The sequence below is a fragment of the Scyliorhinus canicula genome, chromosome 11 (genome assembly GCF_902713615.1).
Source record: "Scyliorhinus canicula chromosome 11, sScyCan1.1, whole genome shotgun sequence".
Classification (NCBI taxonomy): Eukaryota; Metazoa; Chordata; class Chondrichthyes; order Carcharhiniformes; family Scyliorhinidae; genus Scyliorhinus; species Scyliorhinus canicula.
In genome coordinates, this window is record NC_052156.1 from 102795922 (window position 1) to 102817213 (window position 21292).

The following is a 21292-nucleotide window of genomic DNA, read 5'->3' on the forward strand; positions in this document are numbered from 1 at the left end:
CCCCCATGCCAAATAACCCGCTGAAACTTCCAATTGTGACTTTTGCGTGATACAGCTTTTGAGATGAAATTGGTTAAGTGTTAGGGAAAAATGGGTTAAGTGTTAGGGAAAAATGTCAACGGATAAGTGGGAAAAGGCCTGACTGGGGCTAACACAAGTGTGATTGGCTACCTTTCTATTGGAAAATTGATTTGGTGTCTTGTGGCCACTTAAAGTGTATGCTTGCATAAAGCACTAACCTGGAAAGCCAGCAGAAAAGTGGGAGAAATTTAAGTGCAAGAACACCACCGAAAATATTTGTTTCAGGGTTACCTTCCTAATCCGTGTGACTGTCACTCAATTATATTTCCTCCAAAGAACAGCTCTGTCCTCTGGTGTCTTCTGGCTTCATTCTTGTAACTCTAACATTCATTAGTCTTGTGTCTATCTGTGAGACTTATTATGATCCCCAACCAGATCCCAAGTGGCTAAGATACTGGATCGAAAACCTCAATATTTTATTTTAGTTTTTAAGACTGTGGCTCCAGGAGTGATTGCATTAAGAAATAGTGCTTTGTTATTTTTTAAAATAACATTTTATTATGATTAATAATATTGAACCTTTTTAACTTCAAACCTGAAAAGGACAGCACACCCGTACGCCTTAAAACTACTATTCAATTTCTCATTAAACAACAAGAAAATACACATGCAGCTTTTAATCCAGCTTAAACATACAAGCCCTCAGGTGATAAGTGTTTGACAAGGCAAATCCTGGCTCTTATGAGAATCCCTTCTTATCTATCTGAAGGTCTTCAAATGACTGCTTCACTTGATTTGTCTTTCCCTTGTCTTTAGACAAGGCTGCTCCGTTTTTAAAATAGAATCACTTTATAACCTAATTTACTTGGAAAAGAATTGTGATGTCCGAGTCAGCAGATAAGAACTCGGCTTCGCTTTTCTCAAAGCTTCCCCAAACTCACTGACTCTCTGCCTTTACTTGTGATCTACAAAAAACAATGGGTGCACATCAGAGATCAGACCTCCCTTCCGAAAATCTTTCTTCAGCCCCGTCTCTTTTCACAACTTGTCGCAAAATGTCCCTGTGCTTCTCTCTCCACAGCTTCTTACAAAATGAAGAATTACAAAAGTGCTTTCTTAGCTCTTCCCAGCACTAAGCTCATCAATCCGAGGCTTTTAAACCTTAACCTGCCCACTACGTTTATTTTTTTCTATAAATTTAGAGTACCCAATTCATTTTTTCCAATTAAGGGGCAATTTAGCGTGGCCAATCCATCTAGCTTGCACATTTTTGGGTTATGGGGGCGAAACCCACGCAAACACAGGGAGAATGTGCAAACTCCACACGGACAGTGACCTAGAGCTGGGATCGAACCTGGGACCTCGGCGCCGTGAGGCCGCAGTGCTAACCCATTGTGCCACCGTGCTGCCCTCCCCACTACATTTATAGTCCAATTTCCTAAAACATTCCAGTTGTCACAGGCTAGTCCTCTTCTGATGTGGGGCAGTTCACATAATACAGAAATGAACTATGGAAATTGAGCAAGTACCAAAGTAGACATTCTTTTTAAAAAATCTTTTTATTGGCATTTGTCATATTTATAAACAGTTGTATATATACACATCGCATTTTTCTTGCTTGCGCTAATTTCCTTTATTTTGCAGAGAGGTTTATTTAGTGCTTTCCTTCAACTGTCCTTCAGAACTGCGCTGTTATTTTCTTTATACCTTTTAAACTGTTTGGCATTTCCAGCTTGTGTGTCTCAATTTCCAATGTCTTCTGGAACTTATTCATTAGCTTTGTAGTCCTCTTATGTGTTTGGTAATGGATTCAGAATAACTAAAGTATTAAGATACTGAATTAAGCTTGTGCATCTGGTCCTCAATAAATTGGATCTTATTCTTCTAACCATGGCGATTGGGAAAAGACCCATACCATTGTGATATATACCCTCTAGCCCATAAAAATCTGTGATTTCCTAGGATAGGTGAGAAAAATCGAGGAAATTTCTTTGACCCTCGCCTTGATGATCAAAATTGATCCAGGAGATAATTTGCCCGTAAGAATTGGATGCAGTAAGATGTGAACTCAGTGAGAAGTAAGTTCAGCATTCGCTTGAAGATATTAAGACAATCTGCATCCACTGGTAGCTTGTTCCCCCAAGAATAGTGGCCCCTTGTAAAAGAGCCAAGTGTTGATGTGTAACATGGCTTTTGGAAGAGAGGGAGAGTTGAGCTACAGATCAGCTTTGATCTAATTGAATGGTGGAACAGGCCTGAGGGACTGTATTGCCCACTTCTGGTCCTATCTTCCTGGAACTGACCTTTCACACCTTAAATTTGTGACCCCTGACCAGCTCTAGCATTTTAACTGGAACAAACTGGCAACTGGAATGAAGTCTATTTTCCTCCATCAGCTTAACCTCAATAAGATCACCCCAGCGTCTGTGCACTGCCTCAGCTTTTTAGCTCATCTTGATAGTTTTGGGTTTTAAACTGGGAATTAGTCTCATAGCCTTCCCCTGCACCTTGTCCTCAATATCGCCCATGGACATTCACAATTTGTTTTCTATTGTTTCATCAATTTTGTATCCACGAGCTTTAGTTTTACTAGTTTGTTGCTTATGTGGCACTGTATGAAATGCCTTTTGGAAATCCATGCACATTAACTAACTGCACTGCCCACATCCACCCCCTCTGTTACCTCATCAAAAGTACTCAACTGGGCGGCAGCACGGTGGCGCAGTGGGTTAGCCCTGCTGCCTCAGGGCGCCGAGGTCCCAGGTTCAATCCCGACCCTGGGTCACTGTCCGTGTGGAGTTTGCACGTTCTCCCCGTGTCTGCGTGGGTTTCGCCCCCACAACCCAAAGATGTGCAGGGTAGGTGGATTGAACATGCTAAATTGCCCCTTAATTGGAAAAAAAAATTAATTGAGTACTCTAAATTTATATTGAAAAAAATACTCAACTGAGTTGTCAAACACCATTCGCTCTCAGCAAGTTCTGTAGAAAGTTCATATGGACTCGACACATTAACTGTGCTCTCCACAGATGCTGGCAGAACCGCTGAGTTTATCCAGCATTTTCTGTTTTGGTAACAAATAGTGTTCGTACCCCTTTATTAATTCGTACTTGTCCACGTGATGGTTAACTCTCCTGAATTATTGTTTCTGAAAGGTTCCTATCACCGACATTAAACTTGGAATTGCTAAGTTTATTCTTCTCCCTATTTTTTGAACAATAGTGTACCAATTATAATCATCCCATATGTAAAGAAGATTGCGCGAGTGTGGCCGGTATCTCCAGAATTTCAACCTTAACGTCCCTCAGTGCTGTGGGGGTGCATTCTATGCAGACTGGGTACTTAAAGTACCACCAACCTGTCTCGTTTCTCTTTGTCTCTGAGTCATAAAGGCTATTCGGTCCATCAAATCCATGCCAGCAGTCTGCAGAGCAACCCAGTCAGTCCTATTCTTGAGTTCATACTTGCAAAGTATGGGGTTAAATTCCCTCAGGTACTCATCCAATTACCTTTTGAAATCAATTATCACCTCTGCTTCCACCACTCGTATGCAGTGAACTTTAGGTTATTACCACATGCTGTATTAAAAAAATTCTAATTTCTGACTGCACCCCCTCCCAACTAATGGGGATAGTTTTTCTTAACCTATCATAGTCTTCGACACCTCTATTCCCTCAACCTCCTTTGTTCCAAGAGAAGAACCCCAACTATGCTGCTCTGGTTGTGCCCTGACCAGAGCTTTATAAAGGTTCAGCACAGGCTCCTCATCTCTGTACTCCTTACCTCCAAAGTTAAATATATGCACATATCCTTTATCACATATACGCAGCTCCCGTATCCTTCGGTCCTGGATGCTTTTTAGAATTATGCCATTGGGTCGATATTGCCCCTCTCAAACCCTTCTGGCAAATTGCATCACCGCACATTTGTCTATTAAATTCCATCTGTCACTTGTCTGCTAGCTGGAGCTGATTGGCCCCATCCTCGCTTCGCCACACCTCCAGGTTTGACAGCATCTTCACATTTTGAAATGTTTTACTCTTTTATTTGAACATCCAAATAATTTACATTTTCAAAAAAGACAGTGATCCTCGCACTGATCCTTGGGGTACACGACTGTCTACTGTCGCCCAGTCTGAAAAATAACCAATTATTGAGGCTCGCTGTTTTCATTCTACAGGAAATATTTTATCCAATTGAACACTGACCCTTCTAATCCATGACCCTCGATTTTACTATCAGCATTTTGTGATACTTTGTCAAATGCTTTCTTAAAATCCACATTGATGACATCTACCGCATTCCCTTCATCAACCTTCCCTGTTACTTCATCAAAAAATTCAATTTGATTAGTCAAGTACGATCTGTCTTGTACAAATCCATGCTGCCCCTTAATTACCTCAAACCTCTTCCAAAGTGCCTGTTGAGTTCATTCTGTGATTCCTGTTTCTAAAAATAAACTCACCACTGATGTTAAACTGGCCAACATGTCGCTACTCTGAATGTCCTTCCATATCTTTTTTGAATAAGAGTGTCACACTGACTACATTGACATTACGATAGTTAGTTTGTTCTTGGAAGGCTGACTGATTTGGAGCAAAGACTTTGCAAAATATTTGTGATTATACAATTTGCATTTATGTAGCACCTTTAACCCAGTAATATCTCCAAAGGTACTCCCAGGCATGCACTCTTGCTCGGAGGCAGATTTTAATGAGCATTTTAAAAGACAAGAGCAGAGAGATTTAAGAAGGGATGCTGCATGTTGGGGCTTGGACAACAATAGGCATGGCTGGCAACAACAGAATGGTGAAAATTAAGATTTCACAAGCATTTAAAGCCCAGTTGGCTAGGCTCGAGGGGTTCAAAATAGAGTTGAGCAAGGCCATGGAAGTATTTAGAGAAAAGATTGAAGAATTTAAAGTTGAGACACGTCTGGATTCAAAGGCGGATGAGCGAGCATAATTGCAGGTGAGCAGGATTTGAGACATATTAGGATGCAGGCATCTGAGTTAGTCACGTTTCTGATTGACAACGGAGTAACGGTTACTGAAAGAGGCAAGAAAGTACAGTTAAGGCCACAACCAGATTGGCCATGATCTTGTTGATTGGTGAAGCAGGCTCGAGAGGCCAAATTACCTTTCCATAGAATCCCTACAGTGCAGAAGGAGGCCATTCAGCCCATCAAGTCTGCACCGACCCCCTGAAAGAGCACCCTGCCAGGCCCACTCCACCACCCTTTCCCCGTAACCTCACCTAACGTGCACATCTTTGGACTATGGGAGGAAGCATGAGCACCCAGAGGGAACCCACACAGACACGGGGAGAAAGGTCAAACTTCACATAAAGAGTCACCCAAGACTGAGGTTGAACCCGGGCCCCTGGCACTCTGAGGCAGCAGTGCTAACCACTGTATCACCATGCCGCCCAAGTCTTGATGATCTCCAGTTTAGAGGGTGCATAGGACAGTTAGACCATTCAAATAACCAAGTCTGGAGGTGACAAAAGCATGAATGAAGGGTTCTGCTGAGGCAGGATGGGAATGGGCAATGTAAGAGAAATGGTAATAGGGGCCCTGGTGATGGCGCGGATGTGGATCTGAAGCTTAGACAGGTCTCCAGTAGTTGCAAAGGCTCAAGTTTATCCCCAGCCAGTTACAAGGTGAGGGATTCAGATGGAGCAGGGGAATGGAGTTTTTGATGGAAACCAAAGATATTAGCTTCATCCTTTCTAAAACCTAGCTGGAAGAATTTATGCTGTTCTAATATTGGATTGTATTGAGAGAGATAGAGAGCTGGTGTTAAGTTAGAGCTAAATTTTATCAAAAGTACATGTGCCCCCTGATATATTTTCAGATGATGTCAGCAAGGGATACCATGTAGGTGAAGCGTAGGAGGTGCCAAGGATATTTCCTGTGGTGAGTCTAAAGGTCATGTAGAGGGGAGAAATGATATTAATAGGAGATCCACTGATACATGAGAATGGGACCAGGAAAGGGCAGTCCTACCCAGCTTGATGACAGACAATGATGTGGTCAGCTGAATTAAATACTTCAGTTGGTAGATAAGGATGAGGAGGGCTAATGTTCCATTTTGTGATGGTCTCGGTACAGTGGCAGGGGTGGAAATCTTAGACCTTCATGGGTGGAACTGTGGGAAAGATGTCATCGCAGTAAAATTTAGAAAGATTTCACTTGGAAGATGATGGTAAAGTCGCATAGGCTGCTTTCCCCTTTGAAGGGGAGAGCTGACTGGTGGTGATTCAACCTGAGGATCACTACATATCAGGGTGGTGCAACATTGAGAAGGTGGGAATAACCGCAGCCAGTAAGGAAATTGAACCTGCGCTGTTGGCCTCTCTCTGCATCATGAACCAGCCGTCTAGCCAACTGAGCTAAACCGGCCCCCTGTGGAAAATGATAGTAGGAAACTATTGTTCTCCTGGAATAATTGTATTTCTGAAATAGGTTTAAAATGCTCACTTAGCTTCATATGGGATTAATATTACACTAAAGCAGTAAGAATAGGCTCGAAATATAATGACATGCTTTATCTCTGATTGCCATGTTGCGACCCTTCTATTTTATTCCCAGTTTAACTTGAATGTTTTTAATCTCCTCTGCACAGATTTTAATTTAAAATAGCTACCCTTCATTAGCTGTTTTATTTGCATTGTCTTTTCAACTTGTGATTCCGAGGCATGAGAGAGTCTACAAAGGGGTCCCAGGAATTTGCAGTTATCACGTTTGTGTTTTTTTTCTGACTTATTCCTGTTAGTCTGCTAATATTTTCCGGAATATAGCACTGTTTTCCTTTTGATTAGCTGACATTATCTTTGGAAATTAGGATGGGGTGCAGGGTGGGGCGAGGTTTCTCAAGCATCCACATTTACAGGGAAGTTGAAAGCCATGAACTTGTGTAAGTTGGTATGCTTCCAAATTTGGTTGCCTTAAAACACTTAAGGAATTTCAAAGTGATAAGTTTCAAATGTAAATATACAATCTATTTTTTTTGTCTAATCCGAAACTAGTGTTGCAGATTAGCATGGGAAACTATCAGAAGCTGTAAATAGAACCATGACTGATAATTGATGTGAGTCCTTTTTCCAAATGTCTCCTAAGTTTCAACAGTAAATTTGTGCTTGTTGCATGATGTGGGTTCTAGATAGGTTTACATGGAATTTTAAATGTTACTTTTTAAATGCTGAGTGTTAAGGTTGCACATCATTTAGATCTGGTTGTAGTTCAAGCCACACATTTTGAAATGGAGGGTAAACTGAGAAGGATGATAAATATAAAATGTGACATTTTTTATAATGAAATCCAGATCCAATGTTTAAACATTTGTGCTGCCGTAGAATGGGCCATTGAAGGAACTGGTGATGTAAATTATGTCAACCACCTTAGTTTTAGATTTCTAAATGGTGAGTCTTAATCTAAGAATTTAGTCAAGCACCAATGAACTCTAGTAGCACGGCAACTTTTAAAGAAAAATTGATAATCACAAATTATAATTTGCAATCATTCCTCTTTGCAATGCTTTCAGGCTATGTTAGTTCCAGCATGCATCCTGCAGCTTCCTTCCTGTTCCAACCTTGACCGCTCCTCTCTCTTGTTTTGCTCTCCTCTTTTGATTAGACCCATCTTTTTTAACTTAGAGTACCCAATTATTTCATTCCAATTAAGCAGCAATTTAGTGTGGCCAATCGCCTAACCTGCACATCTTTGGGTTGTGGGGGTGAAACCCACGCAGAAACGGGGAGAATGTGCAAACTCCACATGGACAGTGACCTGGGGCTGGGATCGAACCTGGGTCCTTGGCACCATGAGGCAGCAGTGCTACCATTGCACCACCGTTCTGCCCTTTGATTAGACCCATCTGCTGATCATTCCACCCACTCCTTCTGAATTCCTAAGTGCTTTGCTTTCCTTACTGCTCCCTGTGCGAGCTTGTATTGTAAATGCTTCCTTTTTCTCCACAGTTATCCCCATTCCTTAAAAGCTCATGGTCATCACACCTTAGAACATAGAACAGTACAGCACAGAACAGGCCCTTCGGCCCTCAATGTTGTGCCGAGCCATGATCACCCTACTCAAACCCACATATCCACCCTATACCCGTAACCCAACACCCCCCCCCCCCCCCTTTTAACCTTACATTTATTAGGACACTACGGGCAATTTAGCATGGCCAATCCACCTAACCCGCACATCTTTGGACTGTGGGAGGAAACTGGAGCACCCGGAGGAAACCCATGCACACAGGGGGAGGACGTGCAGACTCCACACAGACAGTGACCCAGCCGGGAATCGAACCTGGGACCCTGGAGCTGTGAAGCATTTATGCTAACCACCATGCTACCCTGCTGCCCCTTATCTGAATAAAAGCACTCTCTACCTCTCCCCTCACTAGCCTGAATCCTCATCCTTATCAACATGTTGTCCTTAAGTGGCAACATCCACATATGCTAACATCTCGTTCAAACCATCCTGTATCACTGATTTCTCTTGTCAGACTACTTGTGTGACATGTGACCTTAAGTGGACTGTCACTTCCATATGTTAATATTGGGCAAATCAAAGTCATTGTCTTTGGCGCCCATCCCAAATATATGCACAAAATTGTTGTTCCCTCCACAGTTACCTTCTTGGGCTGTAAGGAACTTTAACATCCTGTTCTTCCCCAAGCTGAGCTTTGGTCTGCTTTCACTACTCAACAACAGCACACCTCTGTCTATCTCAATTCATTGTATGTAGAAACTTTGGTAAATACCATTGTCACCTCCAGGCTTGATTAACCTCGGTATTAATTAGCTAGCCTCTCGTTCCCCATCTGCCACCATGAACCTAGCTCATCCAAGACTATTGTCGATATTTTATCCTGCAAGTAGCATTCATCCATTGCTTTCATCCTCACTAACCTACAATGGCTCCTGCTCTCACAAGATGTCTCGTAAGTTTCACATTTGTATTTAAAACTCTTCATGGTCTCACCCCAGTTATCTCTCCTACAGCTCCCTGTTCCTCTATTTACCTGCTGCCCTGATTCTCCACCGCATCTTTTTCCCATCACCGTTGGAAGCTATACTTGCACATCCTGGTCCCACTTTCTGGAATTCCTTCCCCAAACCACTTTGTTTCTCTCCTAACTCTGTTTTTGGTATAGTTGCTTCATGCCTCTGTGGTACCTTTGAAATGTCTTTCTGTGTTAAAGGTGTTGTTTAAAGGCAAGCCTAAATTCTGAACCAATACACATTTTGTATCTGACAAGAAAAGGGGACATTTACTGGTTTCAGACCAGTTTGCAGGATCATTGCTTACTCCTGGGACTGGTTAAGGCACTTGCTTTCGGATTTTTTCAGACTTTTACATTGGAAAAGTCTGCTTAGTCCTCTAGGTGAGTTTGCATAACGTCTCGATAAATTGTAATTTTCTGCACATGTGTACAGTAAATTGTTGCTCCATCACTCAGGAACTGTTGGCTCTACTACAGGACAGATCTTTGCAGCTCTTTTCAAGTGTGCATAAACAGCAAATGCCAGCAGCCCATTCATTCAGAGCATTTTAGTTTAGCATTGCTTTGCACCCAGTTACTCAGTGTAATCATTGTTGTTCCTAATTATCCTTCTTTTCGTTATTTCGTGTGGCCTATTCACTCAAGCGTGCAGATATTTTAAATGTTTAATATGTCCCTGCACGCTTGCTACCAAGAGACCAACTTTTGCTAGGCCATAGGGCCGCACAGGGAACAGTGGTACTGACTCGAGTTGACTTGCCCTATAGTACAACAGTGGCTACACTTCAAAATAACTTCATTGGCTGCAAAATGCATGTACGGCACTATATTAATGCATGTTTCGTTCCCTAGTATCTCCTAATAAAGCATGCCCCTCCCTACATCTGGAGGCAGCCTAGGCTTAAATCCAAGGAACAGTTACTGATATCAGGAGATAGAATATTGAAACTTGAACACAAAGGGTCAAGGGCGATATTGACAACAGGAGATTTATAGTTTGTTCAATAACAATACACAGATATATTGGGTCAGAGGTAGAGAGGTGGGAAGTGTCTTGTGTGGAGCATCAACACTATCATAAACCAGCTGGACTGAATGTCTGTTGGCACTCTTATGTAATACATATTCCATTTGTGCACTTCCAGCAGATTTTATGTGCACGCCATCATCCACAAGAACCTGGTGTTTTTTTATTGCTTTGTTCTTTCTGTTTTTTTCTGTAATCTGCCAAAATAAGACTGACGACACGAAGGTGCATCAATTGCCCTAAAACTATCTGAACTAAGATCAAGTCACTTAGCACAGCTAAAGGAATGTATCAGGGACACATTAAAGGCATTTTATTCAATACAACATCGTGGGCTGAAGGGCCTGTACTGTGCTGTACTATTCTATGTTCTAACATAGTGCATAGTCCATTTGGTATTTGGGGTACAATACTGGAAATGTCTCCAAGGAACACTTGTATTTTTACATGTGAATCCTTGTCACTGGAGTCAGACGCGGCCTCTCGAGACTATTTTAGTACACAGAGACTGGTTCTTTATTCATGACCTGTTTGCATACAAGCCCTGAAATAATTATATTTTCGATAACACCGAACATTTAGCAGAGAGAATGACGAACGATGCCTCCTCCATGGTTCTGGAGTTCCTCCAACTCTCTTCCACCCACTCTAAACATAGAACATACAATGCAGAAGGTGATAATTCGGCCCATCGAGTCTGCACCGACCCACTTAAGCCCTCACTTCCATCCTATCCCCGTAACCCTAACCTTTTTGGTCACTAAGGGCAATTCATCATGACCAATCCATCTAACCTGCACGTCTTTGGACTGAGAGGGGAAACCGGAGCACCTGGAGGAAACCCACGCAGACATGGGGAGAACGTGCAGACTCCGCACAATGACCCAGCGAGGAATTGCATCTGGGACCCTGGCTCTGTGAAGCCACAGTGCTAGCTTGTGCTGCCCTAGTGCTACCGTGCTACCCCAACAAAACTTCCAGCATTGCTATTGTTGACTGGTGAGCTGGACCCTGCTGTTCGAAGCAGATTTCGGGGAGGTGGGTGCAATTATTAGCTTGCAAGTGCTTTGGCATACTGTTTATCTGCTGGTTTCTCCTAAATAATCTTTTGGAGCCAGTTTTGCTGAGGGCTGACTGCTCTATGCTATAATAATTCCAGAGCATCCAATTAGACTGTCAAAATTGTCTGTTCTGAGAACTGCTCGATGCTATGTTCAGTTCCGTTTGTATATTAAAATTTAATCAGGACAGCAATAAATGAACTAATCAGGCAAATGGTTGGGATGTGCTCTTGTTACATCAGATATTTCAAGCGAATAGGTTTCTTTGTAATAAGTTTAATCATCGCGGATGTGTTTCTTCCTCAAAATTGAGTTCAGTACCTTGGCTCGAGCCTTTGAGCTGAACTTCAAAGTACTAAATTTACAGCCAACATTTCTGTACTTGCAGGTGGACCGTGCTGTCTCAGAATGAGGGTTGGATTTTGTAACTTCAACCAGTGTATTTTCACCTGGCACTGTAGCTATTGAGAACCCAAAGTCTTTTTTCATCAGTGGTCAACTTTCTGCTCCAGAAAAATGGCCACCAACTGGCCTCCTAATATAAAGCAGCAGAATGTGGTACAGCCAGCTCTTATCGCTACCTCCCTCAAGGCCAAAACATTGCATGTTTTCAGGAAGGAGTTCGATATAGCTCTTGGGGCTAAAAAGATGAAAGGATATGGGGAGAAAGCAGGAACAGATTACCGAGTTGGATGATGATCCGTGTTCATAATGGCGGAGCAGGTTTGAAGGGCCGAATGGACTACCATTTTCTATGAATCTAGAACTCTGGGTGCAGTTTAGAAATAAGGGGTCTCCTTATTGATGCAGATGAGGAGGAATTTCTTCTTTCTGTGGAACATTAATCTTTCTGAGATTCTCTAACCCGGAGTGGTGGGTTTAAAATATGCAATGTTGAGCTAATCAGATTTCTGATTGACAAGGGAGTAAAGGTTACGGAAACAGGCAAGAAAGTGCAGTTATGGCCACAACCAGATTGGCCATGATCTTGTTGATTGGTGGAGCAGGCTCAAGAGGCCAAATGACCTTTCCATAAAATCCCGACAGTGTAGAAGGAGGCCTTTCAGCCCATAGAGTCTGCACCAACCCTCTGAAAGAGCACCCTACCTAAACCCACTCCCCTGCCCTAGCCCCATAATCCCACTTAACCTGTGCATCCCTGGACACTAAGGAGCAATTCTAGCAGGGCCAATCTACCTAACCTGCCCACCTTTGGACGGTGAGAGGAAACCCATGCAGACACGAGGAGAACGTGCAAACTCCACACAGTCGCCCAAGTCTAGAATTGAACCTGAGTCCCTGGCACTGTGACGCAGCAGTGCTACCCACTGTACAACCGTGTTGCCCATGCTCCTATTTCTCGTTCTTATTTTGTTTGATGACTATTTTCATATGGGTGGTAATCCTGTGAAATAACTGAATGTAGCATTCTGAGGGGGAAGGAGGTAGTGTCAGTATTTACCATAGCCATAGAATTTACAGTGCAGAAGGAGGCCATTCGGCCCATCGAGTGCACCGGCTCTTGGAAAGAGCACCCTACCCAAGGTCAACACTTTCACCCTATCCCCATAACTCAGTAACCCCACCCAATACTAAGGGCAATTTTGGACACTAAGGGCAATTTATCATGGCCAATCCACCTAACCTGCACATCTTTGGACTGTGGGAGGAAACCGGAGCACCCGGAGGAAACCCACGCACACACAGGGAGAACGCGCAGACTCCGCACAGGAATCGAACCTGGGACCCTGGAGCTGTGAAGCAGTTGTGCTATCCACAATGCTACCGTGCTGCCCACTTAATGTATTGCTTAATGTATGCTTAATGTATTGTGGTAACTCAACAACCAGGGCTTCAAATTCTAGGAATTTTACTTCAGTCAGTGTTTAGTTCTCGATTAAGAGTGACTTGACTTCCCCTTTATAGGAAACCCATGCAAAGTCCTCCCTTCATAAGTAATATCGACTCCCAAAAAATCTTTACTGTATGTGAGCAAGAAGACGGCAACAACCAAACAATTTTGAAGTTCCATAGTTCCATGTTTGTGGTCTAATATTCTGAGGCAGTCACTTAATTTGTGGATACTTCGGGTGGGAAAACTGTCTTGGATGTCTGTTCCTTTAGGGAATTCCTAACTGCTGCCACAGATATCAAAGTAGGCACCAGGCCAGTCTATAGTTATTCCCCTTTAATTAGGGTCTGCACGGAGGTTTCTGACTAATGCCCAAGATGAGAATCTCTTTATATAAAAGTCCAGAGCAACACAAAAATGTCTGCAATTATTCTTTAGGTCCAGGATTAGTATGGTGTTGGAAGATGCAAGATAAATTGCTGCACTCCCTGAACCCTGGGAATTTGACGGCTCTCTTTTGAACAGAGAATTGACTTATACCCAGGAGGTCATAGTTTTGATTGGTCATTAAGGCTGGCCACTTCACAGCACTCAATCACGATAGCGCTCTCTTTTTTAAAATAAATTTAGAGTACCCAATTACTTTTTTTCCAATGAAGGGGCAATTTAGTGTGGCCAACCAACCTAACCTGCACATTTTTGGGTTGTGTGGGTGAAACCCACGCAGACATGGGGAGAATGTGCAAACTCCACACAGACACTAGCCGCTGTTTCTGATGAAGAAAATATGTTTACAAAATAGCACATGTTGAGGTCAAATCCTATTCTATCAGTTTTCGGTAGATTGCCAGATGTTAGTAGATCCCCAAAGTTAAGATGCCAACAGGAAATGATTGCTTTTCATAGTTCTGAAGTTTGCATGCAACAGTGTGATGCCGGAAGTATATATGGAGGATGGTTTGCTCTCTCTTCCATTGTTGTTAGCAATAAATCAAATGATCCATGAAAGAATTGTATAGTTTCATGCACAATGCATTATTCTATTGCTTAGGTATAGTTCTGTTCTCTTAACATCAAGTATAAGAATACTGGGCTGGAGTTAATTCTTTAGCCATATGCTGCACAGATTCCTCACCAAAATTTGTCTTTCACATTTGATGTCCAAATCATTGGATGACATACATGTCTGGATTATTTTTGGTTTGTGTGCTTCCTCGAATCGTTAAATCACATGGGCAGGCTCCAGTGAACAGAAGGTATTATCTGTCAATGAGATACTCTTATGTATGTCAAGTGACTGGTGTTCATTTGTAAAAATTATTGGTGGAAATGTGGAGGAAAGTTGTAAGAAATATTCTCATTTATGTGACCAGGAAATGTAATGTGACGTATGTGAGATGTGCACATGTACCGCTTTTATTAGCAGCTTCCTGTGACGCTGTTCGGGTGGTGAGCCTGAGGATATGACTTTATACAGAGTGCAACCATTGGCACTGCCGAACACAGGGCAGCATTGCTACAGCAAAAGCTTTGCTTTCCTATGAACCAAAATGTAATTTTTGACTGCAGTAATCTGGGTTGCTTGCCTGGGATGAACAGTAAACTTCTTGTGCTGCTAATAGATTCACTAGACATGACAGCAGGTACCTTTCACTTTCCTGATCTCTGACCGATGGCGCAGACAGCTCCCGTTTCTCAGCCCAAAAGCCACATTAAACAAAAGGCAAGAACAGGTTTATTAGCTTTGCCCAATCTTTGTCACAGAACACAGACTTTGAGGCTTCCCCATGGCTAGTGACATATTGGAGATAATGCTTATGCCTGAGTTGTTCCTGCAACTTGAGAGGTGCCACTCTGCATCAGCATGGCTGACTAGGAGACTCTCCTGCTCTTAGCACTTGCCATAGATGTATTGGAAGGAATTACAGGCTGTTTGGCCACATTATGAACATGCCTTCTGTGACGACCAGGTCCTCGAGTGGGACTTGATCCCAGAGATTTTGGCCCAGAGGCAGAGTTGACAGTTTCCCTCTACCCACTGTGCCACAGGTCCTCCAATCTGTCACAATACATATGCTTAAATTTCCCAGTGTATTACTAAACAGATGCTGCCAAACCTGCTGAGATATCCAAAATTTTCAGACTATATGTCATATTTTTGATATCCGCAGTGTTTTGCCTTTGTACTTTTCAAATGTATTGGTTCAAAAGACACTCATTGCTTACCTTGCTCTCAGATTCCAGATTTTCTGTATTGTGACCATAAATTGCTGCTCTAAAACTATGAAAATTCAGTGGCTGTCTGTGGGAGAGTAATCGTGGTTTTTTTTCACTGCTGACTGCACAATCAAGCTATTGTCTGTAGCCTACATCACTTCAAAACAGAAACAATGGCATAGTAGCAATGTTTAATAATCCAGTGGACCGGACTAATCATCAAAGAGACACGTTTAAGGCCCATCAATGAGGCTGGCGGAATTTAAATTCAGTTATTGAAATATCTAGAACTAAAAAGCTAGTGTCAGTAAAATGAGATTCAATAATAATTACAAAACTACTGGATTGCTGTGAAAAACCCATCTGGTTTACGAATGTCCTTTAGGGAAGGAAATCTGCCATCCTTACCTGCTTGGCCTACATGGGACTCTAGACCCACAGCACTGCACTCCTGAAATGGCCTTAACAGGCCATTCAGTTTTACCAGTTCTATTCTGTTTTATCAGCGGCGCTCACATTACACATTTTTAAAAAACAAATTTTTTTAAAAAGAGGTAAAATACCCAGATATTTTGTCCTTTGGTTTCCATTTGCAACCTAAAGAGCAATTAAACTGACATTCTTCAAGTTCTCTCATCGCCCAAACTTCTGAACTGAACATGTTTGCTTGGCAGTTAAGCTTTTGGATTTAAAGGCTGCATTCAGATATGTCATGTTATAACGCCATCTTTTAAAACAGCATACCATAGAACTTGATCATTCTTGCAGACGAATCGCAACAGCACAGGAGGAGGTTTTAGGCATTTTTTTTTTAAAAAAGCATTTTGGTAGATAAGTCCCAAGGCCTGATGGGATCTACACCAGAATCTTTATATCAAGATGGAGAGTGAAGTAGTTGATCCTGAGACCAGAGTTCTGAATCTTAAAGGAAACTACGATGGTATGAGGTGCAAGTTGGTTATGATAGGTTGGGAAATATTACTTTTTAAAATTAGAGTACCCAATTAGCATAGCCAATCTATCTACTCGACCAGCTAGTTTGTGGGATCTGTAATGTTAATATCCAGAAGAAACTTCTGGCAGAGACAGCAATTACATTGGAAAAAGCGATCGAGATAGCTCAGGCAACGGAGTGTGCTGAAAAAGGTGCCACTGAGCTGTAAATCATGGCTGAAGGGGAGGTTAACAAGTATGGGCGGTATGGCCGCAAGGTCTGTGGCGGGATCAACAGATTCAGCTCTGAACCAGACATGGTCCTCGGGCAGGACCGGAACCCACAAAATGGGAAGGAATCAGGGCGTCAAACTGAATCTGAGGCAGAGTGCTAGCATTCTGGGGAGGATCACCACCAGAAGATCTGCCATGTTCAGATGTTTGTGTCCTTCTGTTGCAACCAAACGGGACACATTCGAGCACATTGCTGCACAAGGCAAAGCCTGTCAATGCAAAAAAAAAAAAAAATCAGCATCAGTCCACTGAACATGGTAGAGAAGAGCTCTGAAGAAGAGCATACAAAGCACCAATTGAATGCAGTCAAATTGAATAAGATTGCTCCGATTGAAATTGCTTTGAGGGTAAATAGTAGACACCTTGAAATGGAAGTCTACTTCTGGTGGTGGCCATGATGCGAGTGGTCGCACACAGGGCAGCTCCTGCTCAAAGGCATAGGAAAGAGCTCTTTTTACCCAATATTGGGTGTAATTTTGAAGTAAAGGTGTAGTTGAAGACCGGAGGAGTAGTTTCCCCAGGGAGTGATAGGTCCGCTGGTTACCAAAGCTGGTAGAAGACGGTGAGAGAACTGGCCAAAGAGTTGGCAGCAGCTGGTGTAAGGATGGTGGAGGCGGAGGGGCTGGTACCAGATGGAGCAGTTGATGGCTTTTATAAAGGAGGAGTTCCGCCAGCAGAGGAAGGAGATGCAGGAGGACCGCTCGAAGGCCATCGAAGGAGCTGTGGCACCCCTGAAGAGCTCGATGTAGTGGCTGGAGAAGTGTTTGGAGGTGCAGAGGTCACAGGTCCGAGTGATTGTAGGAGTGATCTTGCACCATAGCGATCGAATGGATAGCCGGAGACTTTTCTCCAGGGTGGAAATGGCTATCATGAGGGGACATAATTTTAAGGTGATTGGAGGACGGTAGAGGGGAGAAATCAGAGGTAGGTTCTTTACACAGAGAGTGGTGGGTGTGTGGAATGCACTGCCAGCAGAGGTGGTGGAGGCAGTCATTAGGGACATTTAAGCGACTCTTAGACAGACACATGGACAGCAGTAAATTGAAGGGGCGTAAATTAGGTTGATCTTTGATTAGGATAAATGGTCGGCACAACATCGTGGGCTGAAGGGCCTGTTCTGTGCTGTATTCTATGTTCTGCACATCTTTGGGTTGTGGGGGTGAGACTTGCGCAGACACGGAGAGAATGAGCAAACTCCACATGGACAGTGACCTGGGGCCGGGATCGAACCTGGGTTCTCGACGTCGTGAGGCAGCAGTACTAACCTCTGCACCACCATGCTGCCCCTGAGAAATGTTACGTAAAGGGATGAGAGTGGCTAGGCAATGGCAAACATTCAAGAAGCGCATGAGCAAACTGCAACAGTTGTTTCTTCCTGTCTGGCACAAAAGTCAAACCAGAAAGGTGCCCAATCCATGGCTTACAAGGGAAATTGAAGATCTTATTCGATCCAAGGAAGAAGCATTCAAATTGACCAAGAAAAACAACAGATTGGGACCAGTATAGAATTTAGCAAAGAAGAACCAAGGGATTGATTAAGAAGGAGAAAATAGAGTACGAGATTAAACTTACAGGGAACATAAAAACTGACTGTAAAAGTTTCTATAGGTAAGTGAAGAGAAAAAGGTTGGTGAAGACAAATGTAGGTCCCTTACAGTCAGAAACAGGGGAATGTATAATAAAGAACAAAGAAAAGTGCAGCACAGGAACAGGCCCTTTGGCCCTCCAAGCCTGCGCCGACCATGCTGCCCATCTAACCTAAAACCTTTTACATTTCCAGGGTCCGTATCCACTATTCCCATCCTATTCATTTATTTGACAAGACTCCCCTTAAATGTCACTATCGTAGCTGCTTCCACCGCATCCTCCGGCAGCGAGGTCCAATCACCCACTCCCCTCTGTGTAAAGAAACGTTCCTCGCACAGCTCTAAACTTTGCACCGTAAGCCTATGTCCCCCTAATTGACCACCCTGGGAAAAAACGACTGACTATCCACTCTGTCCATGCCCTCATAAAAAGGGAGGTAGAGAGAAAACAGGATTATAGACTAGTAAGCCTGACTTCAATAGTGAGGAAAATTCTAGAATCCATTATCAAGGATTTTAGAGCCGAACATTTAGGAAATAGTGGCAGAGTAGGACAGTGATTATGGATTTATGAAGGGGAAATCATGCTTGATAAATTTGCAGGAATTCTTCGAGGATGTAACTACTGTAGTAGAGTTAATGAGCGGGAGACAGTGGATGTGGTATATTTGGATTTTCAGAAGACTTTTGACAAAACCCCGCATGAGAGATTAGTTTTATAATAAATTGAGTACCCAATTCTTTTTTTCCAATTAAGGGCCAATTTAGCATGGCCAATTCACCTACCCTGCACATCTTTTTTGGGTTGTGAAGGTGAAACCCACGCAGACACAGGGAGAATGCAAACTCCACGTGGACAGTGACGCAGGGCCAGAATTGAACCCGAGACATCAGTGTCGTGAGGCAACAGTGCTAACCATTGCGCCACCGTGCCAGCCACCGCATAAGAGATTAGTGTGTAAAATTAAAGCATTATTGTATTAGGGGTAGTCTATTGAGATGTATAAAAAACTGGTTGGCAGACAGGAAACACAATAGAAATTAACAAGTCTTTTTCAAATTAGCAGAAAGTGACTAGTGGGGCACCACAGTGGGATGCTAGAACCCCAGCTATTCATAATATAAATGATTTAGATGAGGGAACAAATTGTAATATCTCCAAAATTGCAGATGACACCAGGTTGGGTGGGAGGGTGAGCTGTGAGGAGGATACAGAGATCCTTCCTTGTGATTTGGACAAGGAATTCTGGAGGTCAGTGAGTGGGCAAATAATCTTTTATTGTCACAAGTATGAAGTTACTGTGAAAAGTCCCGAGTCGTCACATTCCGGCACCTGTTCGGGTAAGCTGGTATGGGAATTGAACCCGCGCTGCTAGCCTGGTTCTGCATTACGAACCAGCTGTCTAGCCCACTGAGCTCTCTGGCAGATACAGTATAATTTGGAGAAATGTGAAGTTATCCAATTTGGTAGCAAAGACGAGAAGGCAGACTATTATCTGAATAGCCATAAATTAGGAGAGGGGAACGTAGGGCAGCACGGTGGTGCAGTGGGTTAGCCCTGCAGCCTCACGGCGCCGAGGCCCCAGGTTCGATCCCAGCTCTGGGTCACTGCCCGTGCGGAGTTTGCACATTCTCCCCGTGTTTACGTGGGTTTCGCCCCCACAATCTAAAAATGTGCAGGCTAGGTGGATTGGCCACACTAAATTGCCCCATAATTGGAAAGAAAAAATGAACTGGGTAAGCATGTAGGTACAGCAGGTGGTAAGGAAGGCAAATGGTATGTTGGCCTTCATAGTGAGAGGATTTGAGTACGGAGCTGGAATATCTTGCTGCAATTATACGGGGCCTTGGTGAAGCCACACGTGGAATATTGTGTGCAGTTTGGTCTCTCTAAGGAAAGATGTTCTTGCTCTAGAGGGAGTGCAGCGAAGGGTTGCCAGGTTGATGGTGGGACTGAAGTATGAGGATAGATTGACTCATTTAGGATTATATTTGCTGGAGTTCAGAAGAATGAGAGGGAATCTCATAGAAACATATAAAATTCTAACAGGACTAGACGGAGATGCAGAAAGGATGTTCCCGATGGTGGGTGTGTCACAATCTGAGGACATTGGGTAGACTGTTTAAGACAGATGGGGCAGCACAGTAGCACAAGTTGTTAACACTGTTGCTTCACAGCACCAGGGTCCATGGTTTGTTTCCCCGCTGGGTCACTGTCTGTGCAGAGTCTGCACGTTCTCCCCTTGCCTGCGTGGATTTCCTCCGGGTGCTCCAGTTTCCTCCCAAGGTCCAAAAACGTGCATGTTAGGTGGATTGGCCATGCTAAATTGCTCTTGGTGTCCAAAAAGGTTAGGGGGGGTTATTGGCTTACGGCGATAGGGTGGAAGTGGGGACTTAAGTGGGTTGGTGCAGACCCGATGGGCCGCATGGCCACCTCTGCACTGTATGTTCTATGACAGATGAGGAGACATTTCTTCACCCAGAGTGGTTGGCCTGTGGAATTTGTTACCACAGGAAGTAGTTGAGGCCAAAACATTGCATAGCAGTTAGGTAAAGCACTTGGGGTGAAGGGGATCAATGGATATGGGGGAAAAGTAGGATTAGGCTGTTAAATTGGATGATCAGCCATGATCATAATGAATGGTGGAGCAGGCTTGAAGGGCCGAATGGCCGCCTCCTAGTTTCTGAGGCAAGGCAGGAAATTGCTTTGGCCTTGACACAAATTTTTGCATCCTCATTGGCGACAAAGGACTGGACAATAGCCAATGTTGTTTCTTTGTTTAAGAATGGTAACAGGGATAATCCAGGAAATTATAGGTCGATGACCTTTGTATCAGCAGTAGGTAAATAATTGGAGAAGATTCTTAGGGACAGGACTTACTCACATTTTGAAACAAATGGACTTATTAGCCAAAGGCAGCATGGTTTTGTGAAGGGGATGTCGTGTCGCACTGTGGGAGAGTTGATTGAGTTTTTTTGACAAAGGTAGGGCAGTGGATGTTGTCCACATGGACTTCAGTAGGGCCTTTGACAAGATCCCTCATGGCTGACTGGTGCAAAAAGATGAAGTCACACTGGATCAGAGGTGAGCTGGCAAGGTGGATACAGAACTGGCTCGGTCATAGAAGACATAGGGTAGTGGTGGAAGGGGTGCTTTTCTGAATGGAAGGTGTTCTGCAGGGATCAGTACTGGGACATTTTTGTTCTTATAGATATGAATGATTTGGAGGAAAATGTAGCTGGTCTGATTAGTAAGTTTGCGGATGTCACAAATATTGGAGTTACAG

The 21292-nt window shown here is 43.3% G+C and overlaps 1 protein-coding gene across 3 annotated transcripts in view; it reads left to right on the forward strand.

Moving 5' to 3' along the window:
* The window catches only part of usp44 (ubiquitin specific peptidase 44), a 95408-nt gene that overhangs the window by 25203 nt on the left and 48913 nt on the right, over nucleotides 1-21292 (forward strand). The window lies entirely within an intron of this gene.